Consider the following 19,359-nt stretch of genomic DNA (forward strand, 5'->3'; position numbering starts at 1 on the left):
TACATATTCTCCCATTCCTTCAAGATATAGTTCCACAGCCAATTCCAACTCAGGTATTTCCTCCTACTCTAAAATAAATTCATAGACTTCAAAAGATGAAAGGAATAATAGTAATCATCTAATTCTAAACTCTATCTAAGAGATAGGCCTAGAGAGTATCAATGAGTTGCCATAAGGCATCAGATTTGTGTTATTTTTTCAAATTTAAGAAGAGGAAATTTGTTAAGGCAAAGGGAAGTAGAACAAAAGAACAGGACACCTGGCCAAATGACTTAAAATTCTGGGCTGGAATAAATGTGATTCCATTGGTCCAGGGAAATCTTAGTGAGATAATTTCCTCTACCAATTCAGCTTCTCTTCAATTTAAAGTCTTACAGAATTATCCAGGCCAACAAGAGATTAAGTGACTTGTCCAGACAAAAATCAAGGGTAATCTGTCATAATAAGCAGTAATATCACTAAGTTACTCAAGTGAATTTATTTCAGATAATTGTTTATTGGATATTAAATAAGAATTAAATCAAATATGCCAAGCACCAGGATATGAAGTCTTAAAAAACTGAATTCAGGAAAAGCTGGAGTTATCTATGGAGGTTTCATAGAGAAGATAATAATTGAAATGAAACATGAATGATAGATAGGATATAACTAGAGAATTATTTTGAAAATGAATCAATATGCCCATTGATCATTATAAAATATAAAGATCCTATCCATGATTCATAGAAGTTTGCCTCTTAATAAAGAGAGTCTATTAAAGCCAGACACATATTACTGAGAGAGAGAAAGGAGGGAACAAGGGAAGGAGAGGGAATGAGGGAGAGAGAAGGAGAGGATGAGAGAGGAAAAAAGAGAGAGAACCAGAAAACAAGCATTTATTATTTACTAGATTTACTAGTTTCAGATTGGTAGTTGTCACAGTGCCAGTGCCATGCCTAGAGTCAGAAAATACTGAGCTAAAATCCATTTGGCTTCAGTTCTTCTTCATCTTTAAAATGAACTGAAAGAAATAATAAACCACCCCAATATTTATGCTAAAAAAAATCTTAACTGGAGTTATAAAGGGCCAGACAGAATGAGAAAGATAGAAAAAATGTTTGTATCTTGTCATTATTATTCAAAGTACAAGCATTAGATATATAAAGGCAAGTAAATAAATAAAATCATATATCATTAATACTTATAAGAATATAAATTGTCTTCAGATGAAGAAATTAAAACCATTTCTAGTCAAGAAAAAATTCTTTAATTCACTATTGATCAGAGAAATGAAAATTAAGACAACTCTGAAGTACTATTACACACATCTCAGATTGGCTAAGATGACAGGAAAAAGAAATGATGAATGTTGGAGAGGATGTGTGAAAACTGGGATACTAATACATTTATGGTGGAGTTGTAAACTGATCCAACCATTCTGGAGAGCAATATGAAACTTTGCCCACAGGCTATCAAATTGTGCATATCCTTTGATCCAGCAGTGAGTGTCTCCACTGGAAATGTATCCCAAAAAGATCACAAAAAAAGGGGAAAAGGATTCACATTTGCAAAAATGTTTCTAGCAGCCCTTTTTTTTGTAGTGGCAAGGAACTGGAAACTGAGCAGATGCCCCTCAGTTGGAGAATGGCTCGATCAGTTATAGTACATGAATGTAATGAAATGTTATTGTTCTATAAGAAATGATCAGAAGGCTGATTTCAGAAAGACCTGGAGAGATTTACATGAACTAAAGCTGAATGAAGTGAGCAGAACCAGGAGAACATTATATCATAGAAGAGCAAGATTATATGGTGACCAATTCTGATGGATGTGGCTCTTTTCAACAGGGAGGTGATTCAGACCAGTTCCAATGGTTTTGTGATGAAGAGAGCCATCTGCATCAAGAGATAGGATTGTAGGGATTGAGTTTGGGTCACAATATAGTATTTTCACTTTTTTGTAGTTTGCATTTTGTTTTCTTTCTCACTTTTTTTTTTCTTTTTGATCTGATTTTTCTGGTGCAACATGAGAACTGGGGAAATATGTATAGGAAAATTGCACATGTTTACATATATTGGATTACTTGCTGTCTAGTAGAGGGGGTAGGGGAAAAGGGGAAAAATTTGGAACACAAAGTTTTGCAAGGCTGAATGTTGAAAATTATCTACATTTATGTTTTGAAAATAAAAGCTTTAATAAAAATAAAATTAAATAAAATTTTAAAAAAGAAAAGAAAAAAATCTCTAGGACCAGATGGATTCACAAAAGAATTCTAACAAACATTTCAAAAACAAATAATCCCAATGCTATATAAATATTTGGAAAAAAAGGTATAGACAGAGTCCTACCAAAATTCTTTTATAATACAAATATGGCTATGATACTTAAACCAGGAAGAGCAAAAACAGAGAAAGAAAACTATAGACCAATTTCCCTAAAGAATTTCCAAAATTAACTAGTTGAAATAATTAACAGCTTTGACAAAATTTCAGGATACAAAATATACCACATAAATCATCCACATTTCTATATATACCAACAAAGACCAATAGCATCAAATAGAAAAAGAAAATTCATTTAAAATAATTGTAGATAATGTAAAATACTTGACAATTTTACCTGCCAGACAAACCTAGGACCTATAGGAATACAATTACAAAACACTTTTCACACAATTTAAGTCAGATCTAAGAAAATTTTAAAAATATTAATTGTTCATGGTTAGGTAGGCTGAATCAATATAAAAAATGACAAAATTCTTGTTCAAGAATTTCAAATAAAATATTAGTAAGGCAATGTATTAAGCAGGATTATATACTACAAACAGATAGAATTTATGCCAGGAATACAGGGCAGGTTCAATATTTTTAAAAACTGTCCATATAATTGATGACATTAAAAATAAAACTAACAAATCATTTGATAATTTCAATAGATGCAGACAAAATACAATATCCACTCCTATTTTTTTTAAAAAAGCCACTGTAAAGCATACAAATATATCAAGCTTACTTCAAACAAGTAATATTTATTTAAAACCATTAGCAAGTATTATCTGTAATATAATCTGTAAGAAACTTATCAATATAATCAGGGGTGAAACAAAGATGCCACTATCATCATTATAATTTGATATTATATTAGAAATATTAGCTTTCTCAATAAAACAAGAAAAAGAAACTTAAGTAATTAAAATAGGTAATGAGGAAGCAAAGCTATCACTCTTTGCCAATGATATGATGATATATTTATAAAATGCTAGAAAATTAAATAATTGGAATAATTAATAGCTTTAGTAAAATTTCAGGATACAAAATATACCACAAAAATCATCCACATTCTATATATTGCCAACAAAGGCCAGTAGCATCAAATAGAAAGAGAAAATTCATTTAAAATAACTGTAGACAATATAAAATACTTGACAATTTTTACCTGCCAGACAAACCAAGGACCTATAAGAATGCAATTACAAAACACTTTTCACATAGTTTAAATCAGATCTAAGCAAATAAAAAATATTAATTGTTCATGGGTAAATTGAATCAACATAATACAAATGATAATTTTATCTAAATTAGTCTATTTTTTCAGTGCTATGCCAATCAAATTATCAAAGCACTATTCTACAAAGCTAAGAAAAATAATAACAAAATTCATCTGAAAGATTAAAAGTAAAGAATATCAAGGGAAGGTTGATCTAGCCATACTGGAACTCAAATTGCATTATAAAGTAGCGATCATCAAAATAATCTGGTACTGGCTAAGAAATAGAGTGGTGGATCAATGGAATAGATTAGGTACATGATATATTGTAAATAACCTTAGTAATCTAAGGTTATCTAATTGATAAACCCCAAAATCCAAGCTTTTAGGACAAAAATTAATTATTTAACAAAAACTGCTAAGAAAATTGGAAAAGAGTGTGGCAGTAACTAGATATAAACCTCTCACATTGTTTTCAACATTGGCATATGATTTAAATTTAAAATGTGGTATAATAAGCAAATTAAGAGAGCATGGAATAGTTTATTTGTCAGATCTATGTATAAAGGAAAAATGTAGGACCAAACAAGAGATAAGAAGAATTATAAAACAGATAATTTGTATTATATTAAATTTAAAAGGATTTGCACAAAGAATGTTTGTGGCAGTCCTCTTTGTGGTGGCCAGAAACTGGAAACTGAGTGGATGCCCATCAATTGGAGAATGGCTGAATAAATTGTGGTATATGAATGTTATGGAATATTATTGTTCTGTAAGAAATGATCAGCAGGATGATTTCAGAAAGACCTGGAGAGATTTACATGAATTGATGCTGAGTGAAATGAGCAGGAGCAGGAGATCATTATATACTTCAACAATACTATATGATGATCAATTCTGATGGACATGGCCCTCCTCAACAATGAGATGAACTCAATCAGTTCCAGTAGAGCAGGAATAAACTGAACCAGCTACACCCAGTGAAAGAACTCTGGGAAATGAGTATGAACCACTACATAGAATTCCCAATACCTCTATTTTTGTCCACCTGCATTTTTTATTTCCTTACAGGTTAATTGTATATTATTTCAAAGTCCAATTCTTTTTGTACAGAAAAATAACTGTATAGACATGTATACATATATTATATTTAACTTATACTTTAATATATTTAACATGTATTGGTCAACCTGCCATCTGGGGGAAGGGGTGGGGGGAAAGAGGGGAAAAATTGGAACAAAAGGTTTTGCAATTGTCAATGCTAAAAAATTACCCATGCATATATCTTGTAAATAAAAAGCTATAATAAAAAAAATAAAAGATGATGCAGGCGTAGCCCCCTTTAAGATTCCTTGTCTGATCTACCTTTGGGACAAGATCTGGTAAAAGCCACCCTTTTGTATTCCTAGGGGAAAAGATACGTATGTGAGCCAATTTGGGCTTGTACCCAGCCCCCCCACCGGATCTGAGCTGGCTTGGATAATCCAACCCCCAACTATCTGCTCAGGTTTCCCCAAAACAGTTTCTTCCTTATCTGAAAAGCCTGCCAAAAAATCTGGCCTTCCAGGAATCAACCTGAGCTCAGCCCATTACTTCTTCAAGCAGATAAAAACAGCAAAGCTAGAATCATCTTTGGTCAGAGAGTTGAAAGATGCCAGCCAAGTTGCTTTGCATCAGAGATTCTCTGTCTCCGCCGCTGCTGTTGGTGTTTATCTTCCTCTATCTAATGCCTTTTACTAACCAGAACTTAACCTTGCTTCCAAACCTGGCAATAAACATCTTTCTACCCATCTAGGTTTTCAGCCTGTAAATTCATTTACGGGGGACTCTTGCCGCCACTTGACCTGATTTAACTTTGTATCCTTGCACCAAATCCTAAGGGGTTGCAGGGGAGCTCCATGTGACTCCCTGTACCCTGAATCCTGCCACTAGACCTCAATTATTTGGTTCCCAGTTGCCTCATTATGTTACCTCATCAAAAGGATTTGCACAAACAAAATCACTATAATCAAAATTAGAAAGAAAGCAGAAAACTGGAGAGTTTACAGAAAGTTTATTATAAAGGCTTCTTTCTCAAATATATAAAGAACTAAGTCATTAATTTATTAGAATACAAATCATTCCTTAATTGATAAATAATCAAAGAATAAAACAGGCAGTTTTCAAACAAAGAAACCAAAGTTATTTTGTCATATAAAAATGCTCTAAATCACTACTGTTTAGAGAAATGAAAATTAAAACAATTCTGAGGTACCACCTTCCACATATCAGATTGTCTAATGTGACAAAAAGAAAAGAAAAGAAAAATGACAAGTACTGGAGGGAATGTGGGAAAATTGGAATACTAATGCATTGTTGTGAAGTTGTGAACTCATTGAATCATTCTAGAAAATAATTTAAAACTAGGCTCAAAAACCTGGTTATAAAATTGTGCATTTGATTCAGCAATGTCATTGCCAAATCTGCCCAAAGAAATTACAAAAAGAAAAGATGCTCCTCAATTGTGGAATACTTGAACAAGTTGTGCTATATGATCATAATTAATATTATTATTTTGTAAAGGGTGACTAGCAGGATTATTTTAGAAAAACCTGGAAAAGCTTACAAAGTTGCAAAAGATGCAAAGTGAAGTGAGCAGACTCACGAGAACATTGCACACAGTAATAGTGTATCGTGAAGACCTGTGAATGACTTGGCTATTCTCAGCTATACAGTAATCTAAGACAATTCCAAAGGACTCATGATTAAAAAACTGCTTTTCACCTCTACAGAAAAAACTGGTGATTTCTGAATTTTAAACAAAGCATACTGTTTTTCACTTTCTTTTCAGTTCTAGTCTCCCACAAAATAATTAAAATGGAAATAGATTTTACCTGATTATTATCTATATCAGATTGCTTACTATTTCCTAGATGAAGGAGAGAAGGAAGAGAGGGATAGAATTTGGAACTAAGAACTTTTTTTAACTGTTAAAATTGTTTTTCTATGTAATTTGGGAAAATTATTCTTTAAAAAACAAAGTATACATAATGACAAATAAATGAAGACATTAAAATATACTTTAAAGGATCAAAGAATCATAGTTCTAGAGATTACTTTAAAATTATATTCCAACCTCCTCATTTTATAGGTAAGGAAATTGAGTTCCAAGAAAGTTAAAAATTTCATGCAAGACTGTGTGTGTGTCTGTGTGTCTGTATGTCTGTGTCTGTGTCTGTGTGTGTTTATTACTCTGGATACTTCTTCCACTAACATAAATCTAAGTCTTTCTACAAACAATTGACAGTTTTATGAGTTTTATGACTAAAAAGTTCAGAATTTGGAGGCCAGTTCTAATTTCCTTCTTTTATAAATTGTACTGTTCTTTAAATGTCAAGCTCAAAATCCATCACTGAGTCTGTCCTGGAAATCATTTTATCTTGACAAGACCTTCCAGAACTCATGGATCCCTGCCTTAACCTTGAACTCAAAATCATTTGCATTTCACAAGGAAGCATTGAAGGAAAACTAAAATAGAAAAAAATTAAGGGGTATAAAGATAAAAGATATTATATTCAACAAACATTTATTAAGCATCTACTTTATACATAGTAACAGGCATTGGATAGAGAGGGAAGATATGAAGAGAAAAATATATGTAGATTACATGAGACATGGCCCATGTTCTCTTAGAGCTTAGGCTAGTAGGGAAGGAAGATAGAATACATGTGATAAAAACACACAGCTATATTTCAAGGAAAGGGTACTGCAAAATACTATGTAGTAAATGATGTAGACCTACAATCCTCTCCAGGAGAGAGAATAGATGAGAGAGTCTTCTGTCTTAGCAAAAGGAATGCTAATGTTCTTTGTCCTTATAAAATTACTCTATTCAGCCACAGGATACATCCCTTGTGTTAATGACAAAACAGTGCCTTAAAACCCTTTTCTTTCCCTGCTGTTATTAAAAGAACTCCTTTACCCCCAACCAGGAAGGTGAATGGGAACAAATTCACATAACCAATTCATATTATTCTCAGACTGAAAAAAAATTGAAGGATTGCTTCTAATTAAATCTGATTTGATTCTATAGAGTCAAGCAATAAAGAAAATGACCCCAGTTTGACATCATTCATATGTGGAAAGCTAAAGAGTAAGAGAAGAAAATATAATTGTAATTCAACAATTAATACAGGCAGAAAAACAAAGGGTTTCTGCTAGTGAATAAGGAATTCAGACAGAAACATAAAGATCCAATTGACTTTTTTTATTCTGCAGCTCTCAATCTTTGCAGTTGAAGCCACTTAATTCAAACTTTTAAATTCATTCCTCCATCTCCTAGATTTTGGGATCAATTCTCGTAAAAGGCAGATTGCATCCCCACCTTCCCCAAGTAACTACTAGACCAGTGTCTCAAAATACATTAATCCCTTATTGTAAATATCAAATGAGCTGTTTGTAAAGTGCTTGATAAATGCTTGTTCCTTTTTTCTTATCCTTTTTCCTACTGTTGCCTCTGTGTGAGCTTGTAGCCTAGCTCTCAGATTTGGGCTCATGATTTATACCTGAATTCTCATTCTAGAATCTTGTACCTCTTTTGGGCCTAGAATCCTGCCTTGCTTTCTAAGTAAGTTAATGTTAACCAAATTCATCTTTCTCATTAAGCATTTTTTTTTACAAAGCACTTCAAAAACTTGTATTTTATTTGATTTTTAATTATCAAATATTATTTTCTCTCTCTCCCCAATTGAAAAAAACCTTATAATAAATATATAGTTAAGTAAAATAAATATTTGCATTGGCCATGTTTTATATATATATATATATATATATATATATATATATATATATATATATATATATATATATATATATATATATATATATATATAATTATTCTTCTTGTATCTATTTTTGCTCCACCAAATGATAAATAGCTTATTTCATCATCAGGATTCTAAAGTCTTTCAAAATTATTTGTTTTTATAGTTTTTTTTGCTAGTGAATACATTATTCTCCTGGTTCTACTACTTTTGCTCTGCATCAATTCAAACAAATCTTTCCAGATTTCTCTGAAATAATTCTTTTGATCATGTCTTACACAATAGTATTCCATCATTTCATATGCCATAACTTGTTCAGACATTCTCTGACTAATAGATGATTCCTATTTTCTATTTACTTGCCAGCACAAAAAGGCAATAAAAAAAATACAAGTCTGTGAGGCAGATAACACAAGTGTCAACATATCCATTTTAGGGGAGAATTCAACCAAAAAAGTCAAGTGACTCAAAGAAAGATCTTGGAAACAGGAAGACAAACTTGGCTCCTAATGATAATTTAAGAAAGTAATAGTAAGACCTTGAGCTAGGATTATGACCAGGTCATGGATGAGGCAGAGTCAGTAATACTTGATAAATTATTAAATATGGGGAGGGAGAGAAGAGAAAAGAATGATTTCAGTGTTTTGAACCTGTGATATTGATGCTACAGAAATCAAAAGGATGGGAGGAAAAATAGGTTTGGGCAGGAAGATGGCTGTTTTAAACATATTGAGTCTGAGATAGAGGCAAGATAATTAAATGGACATGTCTAGCAAGCAGTTGAGGGACTGATATAATAGTTCATATAAGATGTTAGTGCTTTATATAGCCCTAATGTTGGAAAGCCTCTTCTATAGAGATGAGAATTGAAATGATGGGATTGAATAAGATCACCAAAAAAGAGAATATAGATATTTTATAGAGAAAGAGCTATTTGCTCTGAGCTTGAAAGAATGAAGTATTATTCAGCAGAATGGATGTAGGGGATTTCATGCATAGGGAATTGTGTGAATCAAGGCATGAACATAGAAAAAGGCAAAGAATAAGGCGTTTTTCACTTTTGCTTATTTTTACCCAGCATCTACAGCACAAAGATGAATCATGTTTCAGTGGAACAAAAAAGACATAGAAATTATTATTCATTCATTCAAACTTGTCCAACTCTTTGTGTCCCCATGGACTATAGCATTCCAGGCCATTCCATTCTCTGTTATCTTCCAAAGTCTATCCAAGTTCATGTTCATTGCTTCCTTGATACTATCTATCCATCTCATTCTCTGCCATCTTCTTTTCCTTTTGCTTTCAATCTTTCTCAATATCAGGTTCTTTTCCAAAGATTCCTATTTTTTCATTATGTGACCAAAATATTTAAGCTTCAGTTTCACTTTCTCGTGAATAATCTATATTAATTGCTTTAAGAATTTACTGATAGTTCTGACAAAGGTCTCATTTCCAAAATATATAGAGAACTGACCCTAATTTATAAGAAACCGAACCATTCTCCAATTGATAAATGGTCAAAGGATATGAACAGACAATTCTCAGAGGAAGAAATTGAAACTATATCCACTCATATGAAAGAGTGTTCCAAATCACTACTGATCAGAGAAATGCAAATTAAGACCACTCTGAGATACCACTACACACCTGTCAGATTGGCTAAGATGACAGGAACAAATAATGATGAATGTTGGAGGGGATGTGGGGAAACTGGGACACTAATACATTGCTGGTGGAGTTGCGAAAGAATCCAGCCATTCTGGAGAGCAATCTGGAATTATGCCCAAAAAGTTATCAAACTGTGCATACCCTTTGACCCAGCAGTGCTACTACTGGGCTTAGATCCCAAAGAAATACTAAAGAGCGGAAAGAGACATATATGTGCCAAAATGTTTGTGGAAGCGCTTTTTGTAGTAGCTAGAAACTGGAAGATGAATGGATGTCCATCAGTTGGAGAATGGTTGGGTAAATTGTGGTATATGAAGGTTATGGAATATTATTGCTCTGTAAGAAATGACCAGCAGGAGGAATACAGAGAGGCCTGGAGAGACTTAAATCAACTGATGCTGAGGGAAATGAGCAGAACCAGAAGATCACTGTACACTTCAACAACAATACTGTATGAGGATGTATTCTGATGGAAGTGGAAATCTTCAACATAAAGAAAAACCAACTCACTTCCAGTTGATCAATGATGGACAGAGGTAGCTACACCCAGAGAAGAAACACTGGGAAGTGAATGTAAATTGGTAGCACTAATATCTGTCTGCCCAGGTTGCATGTACCTTCGGAATCTAATGTTTATTGTGCAACAAGAAAATGATATTCACACACATGTATTGTATCTAGACTATATTGTAACACATGTAAAATGTATGGGATTGCCTGTCATCGGGGGGAGGGAATAGAGGGAGGGGGGGATAATTTGGAAAAATGAATACAAGGGATAATATTATAAAAAATATATATAATAAAAATTATTAATTAAAAAATTTAAAAAAAAGAATTTACTGATAGAGACTAATAGAGATTTATCAAGATAATTCACTGGTCATAGCAAACAAATTTTCAACAACCTAAAGGATATATATATATATATATATATATATATATATATGTATATATACATATATACATATACATACTCTACATATAAACATCGTAAGACAGTCAATACAGAAATCAGATTGATTATATATTTTTAGCCAAAGGTAAAGAAATTATACAATCAGTTAAAACAATACCTGGAGCTTACTGTAGTTCAGATAATGAGTTTCTTATTACAATTCTCGGACTTAATTTGAAGAAAGTAGGAAAAAACCATCAGACCATAAACGTGTGATCTAAATAACATCCCTTATGAATATTAATTGGAAATGAAAAAAAAGGCTTAAGGGATAAGATCTTGTAGACAGAGTGCCTGAAGGTATGTGGACAAAAGTTTGTGATATTGTACAGGAAGTAGAAACAAAAATCATCCCAAAGAAAAGGAAGAACAAGAAAGTAAAATAGTTGTCTAATGAAGCTTTACAAAAGGAATGAAGGAAAGCAAAAGGGAAAGGAGAAAGGGAAAGATATACACAGTTGAACATAGAATTTTAAAGAATATCAGAGAGAAACAAGATTTCTTAAATGAGTAATAAAAAAGATAAAATAAAAGACAAGAAAAGTTTAGAAAATAATAGATCTACACAGCAGATAGAGCACCAGCCCTGAAGTCAGGAGGACCTCAGTTCAAATCTGACCTCAGACACTTAATACTTACTAGCTATGTGACTTAGCCCCAATTACCTAGAAAAATAATAATAATAATAATAGATCTCAAAAGGATGGTAAGAGAAAGTCTTTTTTTTTAAACAGAAAGCCTTAAATGCCATTTCTAAAGCTCCACTTTTTAGTTCATTCTATCTTTTACTCTAAGACCAAGACTTATACCCTTTCTATTCTCTTCATACTTCATCAAACAAAATGCTTGCTATCTAAATCCTATGTTTATCTCTAAGTTAAATATTTTCAGTGTCTGGTACATAGTAGGTATTTAATAAATGTTTATTAATTTATTGTTCTCATGAAGATCTTTGATTGCAGTAATTTCTTTGGATTCTGGCATCAAAATTTCTTGTAATTTCTGGATGTGACCTAGGAAGCCTTCCTTTCTTCTTCAATCCATACTTTCTGACTTTTTTTGGTTTTCTCCTAGAATCATGTCTGGAGCTGGAAGGGTCCTTGGAGGCTACCTACACGAAGCTCCTTATTTTTTAGATGAGGAAATGGTGGCCCAAGTAGATACAATGGCTTTTCCATAGTCACACAGGTAATTATAATCAGAGGTAAGATTTGAACCCAGGTCCTCTGATTCTGGAGCCAGTACAATATTCTGTTCTACTTCCCAATTTTCCCAGCATCCCACATTTATTTACAAGTCATGATTTCTTCCCTTTAATACCACATTAAGTTATCAATATACTGTGGGAAGATGAAGCTCCCATACTTTTTTTCAGATTTCATTATCTTCTTAGTACAAATATTAGAATAAATATTAGCATAGCAAAGCTTGCATTAAACTTTTATTGAGTCAACTTCAGGTATCTGACTACTTCTATTATAATTTAAACAACTTTAGCTTGAAGTCAGAAGAACCAGGGCCTAACATGGTCACCATGGGAACATAACTTAATTCCTTTAAGGCCCACTTTCCTCATTTGTAGAATGAGGCTGATGATGCTTATAGTGCCTCACTGTGGTGTCATGAAAAAAAAAAGGATTTTTTTAAACCATAAAATAATATAAAAATATGAGCTATAATTGTTAAGATAAAAAGATGGCAAAGGAGGAAGGGTTAGTGACTCCATGAACTTTCCAGCACATTCACTCTGATCATTCCTTTCTAATCCAGAATCCTCCATACAGCTTACATTCAAATCCCTTCATTACACTCTGATATTCATTGCTGTTTTTTTTTTCCCTAAAAGTTTTTACATCCCACCAAGATCAATCAATTAGTGAATTTTTTTTTCAAAAAGCACCAAGCACTGTGCTAGACATGGGGATACAAAGACTAAAAACAAAACAAACAAATAAACAAAAAACCTCCTCTCAAGGAAATTACATTCTAGAACAAACTATGAGATAAGATATTTTGTCTTCAGCTTTTTTTTGTTTGCTTGTTTTGGGTTTTTTGTTTGTTATGTTTCGGGGTTGGTTCATTTGGCATGGTCCACAGAGCTGGGTATGTAGGTTTCAGTGAATTGTTTTGAAGCTTTACAAACTAGAAAACTTCAAATGGTGACACAGAAAATTAAGTATAATTGAAAAATAATAAGAAGAAAGGCCAGATTTCAGAATTGGAACATGGCCTACAGATGACGGGAAAGAGAAGAACCTGAGCAATGCTGACTAGTCATGTGACTTTGGAGTAGTTTATTTTTAGACTTTCTGAACCTCAATAGCCTCCCCTAGAAAATGGGATTACTGGTATTTAATACTATCTATCTTTTAGGGAAATTATGAAGAAAATATTATAGAAATATGAGTTATTGTTGTTGCTAATACTATGAGTGTTCTCCCACTCCTCCCCAATTCCACCCCATATATCAATTGACTATATCTAATTATGTAGTTTCTTCTTTAGTGTAAGCCCTTTAGGCACTTGAAACTGACATCTGATCAATTAAATGAGAAAAATTCATAAATCGATTAGTACAGAAATGCTAAGAAAGTGACTAAAATTTACATTTGCTTTAACCAAATGATTCAAATACTTAGAGACATACCCCACAAAGATCAAAGATAAAAAGAAAGTTTCCATATTCACCAAAAATAGTTATAACATCACTTTTTTGTAGTAACAAATAATGGGGGGAAAACAGATGCCAATTTTTGGAGAATATCCAAATACATTATTATACATGAAGATTATTGCAAAAAAGAATGAATATGAAGATTATAGAACAGCTTTAAGAATAAAGAATAAAGAATACCCATTTTCATGATGACTATAAAAATTTAAATTGAAATAACAATAATAACAAGAACAAAAGTCAAAACAAAATGCAATAGGTAACTATGGGCAGAGATTGGGGGGGAAGGGGGAAGAAAAAAAGATATTTGTGTGATAATTTTGTTATATATATTCAAAAGGAATAGCAAGCTGTATATAAGAGTTTACGGTTTCATGTGCAATCATCATTTTTATTATACTATGTTGTGGAAATTCTTGTTTTATTCCATATTAAAGATAAAATAAATTTTTAAAAAGAAACTATATGACTAAACCTGACCCCAAAGAAGATATATAAGAATATATCTTCTTTTCTTTGTAGAGCTGGGAAATTCTAGGTATGCATATAACATTAGACTTGGGGGACATTTGGTTAGTTTGTGAAGCTGCCCCTGCCTCCTGCCTTTAATTTTTATTGTAAAGGATGACTCTCTGTGAGGTGGGGGAGGGGATATATTGAGAAATAAATGTTATCAACAAGAATTTCCCCATAATTCCCAAACACCCCTTTGATTCAGATTATCCCAATGATAAAATTGCCAAGTCCAAAAAGCTATAAAGGAATAGTACACAGTAGCCTTCAGCCAGTACATTATTCTCAGAGAAGGACTGCTTTCTCTGTGTTCCATTCAGCACTATGTTTTACTATAACTGCTTTTCTTTTTTCCATTTCTTGCACAAATGCCCCTTTCCTCTCCTTATTAGTAAATAAAATCATCTTTATGTAACAGGAGAGTTACTAACACATATATGGGAAGAGCTGTCTTATGGTGATTTCCCCTTTATTAGAAATTTTTAGGCCAAAGCTAGATGACCACTTGTCAGACATGCTATAGAGAATATTCTTTTTTTTCTGATATGAGATAAACTAGATAGCTTCTGAGCTGCCAAGATTCTTTTCTCTTGGGAAGATGATCTTCACATATTTACCTCCTGTGTTCTTTCCCCTTCTTCTGTCTTTTACTTTCACAATTCACTTCATTCTACTTCCTATACTCTTTCTAACACATATATTTATCCTTTTTATTTTCTTTCCTTGTACTCTTTCTTTTTCACTCACTTAGACAAGAAAAATCTCTTTACCTCTGCCTCTTTCCTTTCTCTCTGTCTCTTAGTTCCATTTGTGAGCCTCAGGCCTGCCGTAATCATGATTGATAATCATAAAAGCAGTGTTAGTGATACACCTGTGTCCAGGAAATGGAAAGCTATTAGTTTTGATGTAAAATTAGACACAATAAAGAGCCATATATGTCCAAAGTCCTTGAATGTTCCCAGAAGTCCTCTTGAGAGGCTCTACAAAATTTTCCATCTATCTCTTCTTCCTTCTCCAATTACATCTGTTTTTCCTCAAACATCAAGCATTCGAAATAAAAATTTAAAATATATTTCCAATTTGTTATTATTTTCTGGTTTCATTACCAATATTACAGCAATATTTTTGTACTGTTTTTCTTTGAAAATGTGTGGATGCTGGCAACATTATGAACTAAAGAATCTCATGGGCTGGCTTAGCAGCCAAACTATATAAGCCTTGTTTCTATGAGAAATATCCAAAGGCCTCCACAGTCTGGCACTAATCTGACTCTACAGCCTGGTCTCTTCATAATTTCCCTCCTAACATTCTAGGAAGTAGGCAAACTAGATTACTCTCTCTCCCCTTGGATATCTCCTACCTCCTCTTCTTTTCTCCTGCTATTTCCCATTATAATCAGTCTTTTGGACTCTGCCCAAGAGATTTAATTGGAAAGAGAAACAAGGAGACATACACTTAGCCAATTTGATACAAATTCCCTAAAATATCATGGCCTTGAACTTTATCTTAGGGGTCTGTCTTACTCAGGGTGCCACTGTCCCTTACTTTGGAGGATTATAGGAAGAAGAATCAGCAGGCTAGAATTAGTGAGAAATACCCAAACTATATTATGCTTACAAAGTTTTCCAGTCTCAGTTTCTCTTTTGAAATCATCTTCAGTTTTTAAAATACAAATCAAGTGACAGCTTCTCCCCATCTTCCCTTCTTCCAGGTGTGTTATTTGAGGTTATTATTTGAGGTTCAAATAACAAAGAATTTCCTCCCCTGACCTCATATAAGACTTTATTTGCACTTTTCTAATACTCTATTCAAGAAATATTTGTATTAAAGTGAAATGCACTTCCCCTTCCTTCCCCAAGTCTTTATGCCCCAAAGGGGGTTACATACTCTATACTTGTATTTTAATCCCTTTATTTGATTATAAATTTCATGAGACCTCCTGTTCTGGAACAATGATTCACATATAATATATGCTTAAGAAACATTATTGAATGAATAAATGATCTTCTTAGTGTACAAGTTCAATCATTCCCAAATGTAAAAAGTTCAGTGGCTCCTTATTTTCCTCAGGGGAAGAAACACATACCCTAAAACTGGCATTTAAACTAAGTCATAGTCTGGATTCAACATAGCTTTTGAACTCCCCTTCACTTATTCTATGTGCCCCAAACTGAATTAATAGCTTTTCATTAATTTCAACATTATACCTTCTACCTCTATGCATTAGCCCAAGTTATCTTCCAAGCCTGAAATGAGCTACTTTCTTAACACTGATTCTCAGAATCCTGCTTTCACCTTCTAGACAGATAGAGAGTACTAGACCTGGAATCTGGAAGATCTGAATTCAAATCCCACCTCAGAAGATTACAAAATATATAATCTCAGGCAACTTAATCTTATTTAATCTTTCTCTGCCTCAGTTTCCTCATTTGTAAAATGGGAGTAAGAATAGAATTGCCTGGCAGGGTTATTATGTGCATCAAATGAGATAATAATTGTAAAGCACTTAACACAGTGACTGTCATGTAGTAGGCATTATATAAATGATATAAATGCTGTTATTATTGTTATTATTATTATCAGCTTAGATCCACCCTCTCTGTATATATATACATATATATATATATATATATATTTTTTTTTTTTTGAGGCTGGGGTTAAGTGACTTGCCCAGGGTCACACAGCTAGGAAGTGTTAAGTGTCTGAGACCAGATTTGAACTCAGGTCCTCCTGAATTCAGGGCTGGGGCTCTATCCACTGCGCCACCTAGCTGCCCCCTCTCTGTATATTTTTTCTCTAATTAATCTCAGGTATCAATGTTCTATCTCCACAATTTATTATGCATTTTGCTTCCCCGTGTACATATTGACTTCTTCTTTGTAGAACAGTGGATTTCACTTTTGTCATATCTTCAAGGGCCAGCACAGTTCCAGGTACACAGAACACAAAATATATGATTATTTATTTCAGTTGAATTGAATAAAAATGTGCATCAGAATTTTCAAACAACCAACTCAGACTTGCTGGAGCACCAGTCATAGAAAGATTTCTTCTCTAGATGCACTGGAAAACATAAATAAGACCCTTAATTGCATGTGCTTGCTGACATCCATTTATACAGATGGATCTTAAACCATAAGATAAGCAAAACCCCTGTGAATTTCAGGCCTCAAAATTGTATGGTTTGAATTGTAGTTCTTTGCTTGACTTTAAGGTCTGTCATTATTTTAGAGATTCATATTCATGAAGAAGGAGAGGTAGAAGCCGCAGGGAATAAACATTTGGCCCTATGAAATTAATGAGGGAACTAAAGGTAACCTTAATTGTGGGAGAAAAAAATAATGCTTAAATTAGGTTGGACCTCAAAGGAATTCATTTCCAGTACATCTTGGAAGCTATAAGAAGAAGAGTCTGGAAATTACCAGCATGTTCTCAGCTAGCATTGTAGGATTGGAACCCATAAACTGAAAGAACAAGAAAAAAGGAAAAGTAACAGTATTGTTTCTGTGTAATTTCCATTGGTGCCAGTCTTACCATTTCATTTTTAAAAATTAGTTTTAAATAAGTTTTGTTGATGCCTTATGCTTTTTACATCACAAACTATCTGTAATATATCAACCCATTCTTTTACAACAAAGAAAAAATACTTTTGCTATATACAAAGGACTATACAACTGTGCATACCCATTGATTCAGCAATACCACTACTAGGTCTGCAGCTCAAAGAAATTAAATAAAAAAACATTTTTATATACAAAAATATTTGTAGCAGCTCTTTATTTGATGCAAAGAATTGGAAACTGGGGAGGATGCACATCAACTGAGTAATGGCTGAACAAATTGTGGTATATGATTGCGATAAAATACTATTGCACTGTAAGAAATGATAAAAAGAATGGTTTCAGAAAAAGCCTGGGAAACTTATATGAATTGATACAAAGTGAAGTGAGCAGAAGCAGGAGAACATTGTACATGGTAACAGCATTACTATAAATAATGTTCAACTTGAAAGACTTAGCTACTTTAATCAGTGATTTAAGGCAATTCAAAGAACTCATGATGAAAAATGCTATCCACTTGTAGAGAGAGCTAGTGAACTCTGAAGGCAGACTCAAGAAAACTCTTTAAATTTTATTTTTCTTGTTTTTTTTTGCAACAGGGCTGATATTGAAATTTGTTTTGCATGAATTTACATTTATAACATATTATTTTGGTTTCCTTCTTAATAGATAGATGGGAAGAGGTAAAAGAGGATATAAAATAGAACTCAAAATGTTTTTTTAAAAAAAAGATGCTAAAAATGAATAATGTTCTTTTTGAAAGAAAAAAAAGTTATTCAAAAACAGCTGATAAAGTGACTATTTCTATAGGCCATATTCTACCCTTACGTCTCACTCTGTACTAAGAGAAATATAGATAATTGGAAGGGACCTCAGAAGTCACCTGCTCCAACATCTTCCTTTTATAGTGGTGGAAACTGAGGTTCAGAAAGCTTGTTTAAGATCTCAAAGGTAATAGATGTCGGAAAATAGGATTAGAATTCAGATCTGTAATCCAAAGCCAGTGCTGTTTTTGGATGGAAGTTTATTTTGTTTTGTATTCTCTTGGGCTACAATTGTTTACTGTTCAGTATCATTAGAGCTTCCTTTCAGAACTCTTTAGATTTACTGAACTGCTTCCCTAGTGCACAGAGTGATGATAACAGATTCAATAATCTTATCTTCTGATATGGGGAGAGTTTGGTAGAAAGATGTCCCAAATCCTGGTGTATTTGCTTCCCTTTTCTTGCCATGGTATAAAGGCCACCATTTGTAAGTCTTCTAGTGACATTTCTAAGGCTCTTGTGATTGTATACCCTCTATGCTCTCGTTTTGGGATTGTTAATTAATTCCAGTTATAATGTGGGACAAGGGGAGGAGACAAGGTTTTGAAGGCTGCCTTTGAAGATTGAGAGATGTCAGTTTCAGCTCCCATGGAAGAAAAAAACAGTGGACTTTTCTATTTTGAATAATTTCAAATGTGCACTCAATTTGAGATAGATGTATTTTAGTACTTAATTATTACTATGGATTTCTCTCCTAATGCCCCAAATAAAAGGACTATATTTCTATTACCTGGATCATTTGGTTCTTCTGGATAGTCCCTTTAAGAGCTAGCAATGGCAATAATATAAATAGTCAATTATCTTCTCCCTTCTAAAAAAAAAAAAAGAGTCCTTTTTCTTGGTGTTTTAATTGACTGCTCCCTAATTTCAATCATCTTCTTCTTCTTTTTTTTTT

The sequence above is a fragment of the Sminthopsis crassicaudata genome, chromosome 1 (assembly GCF_048593235.1).
Source record: "Sminthopsis crassicaudata isolate SCR6 chromosome 1, ASM4859323v1, whole genome shotgun sequence".
NCBI lineage: Eukaryota > Metazoa > Chordata > Mammalia > Dasyuromorphia > Dasyuridae > Sminthopsis > Sminthopsis crassicaudata.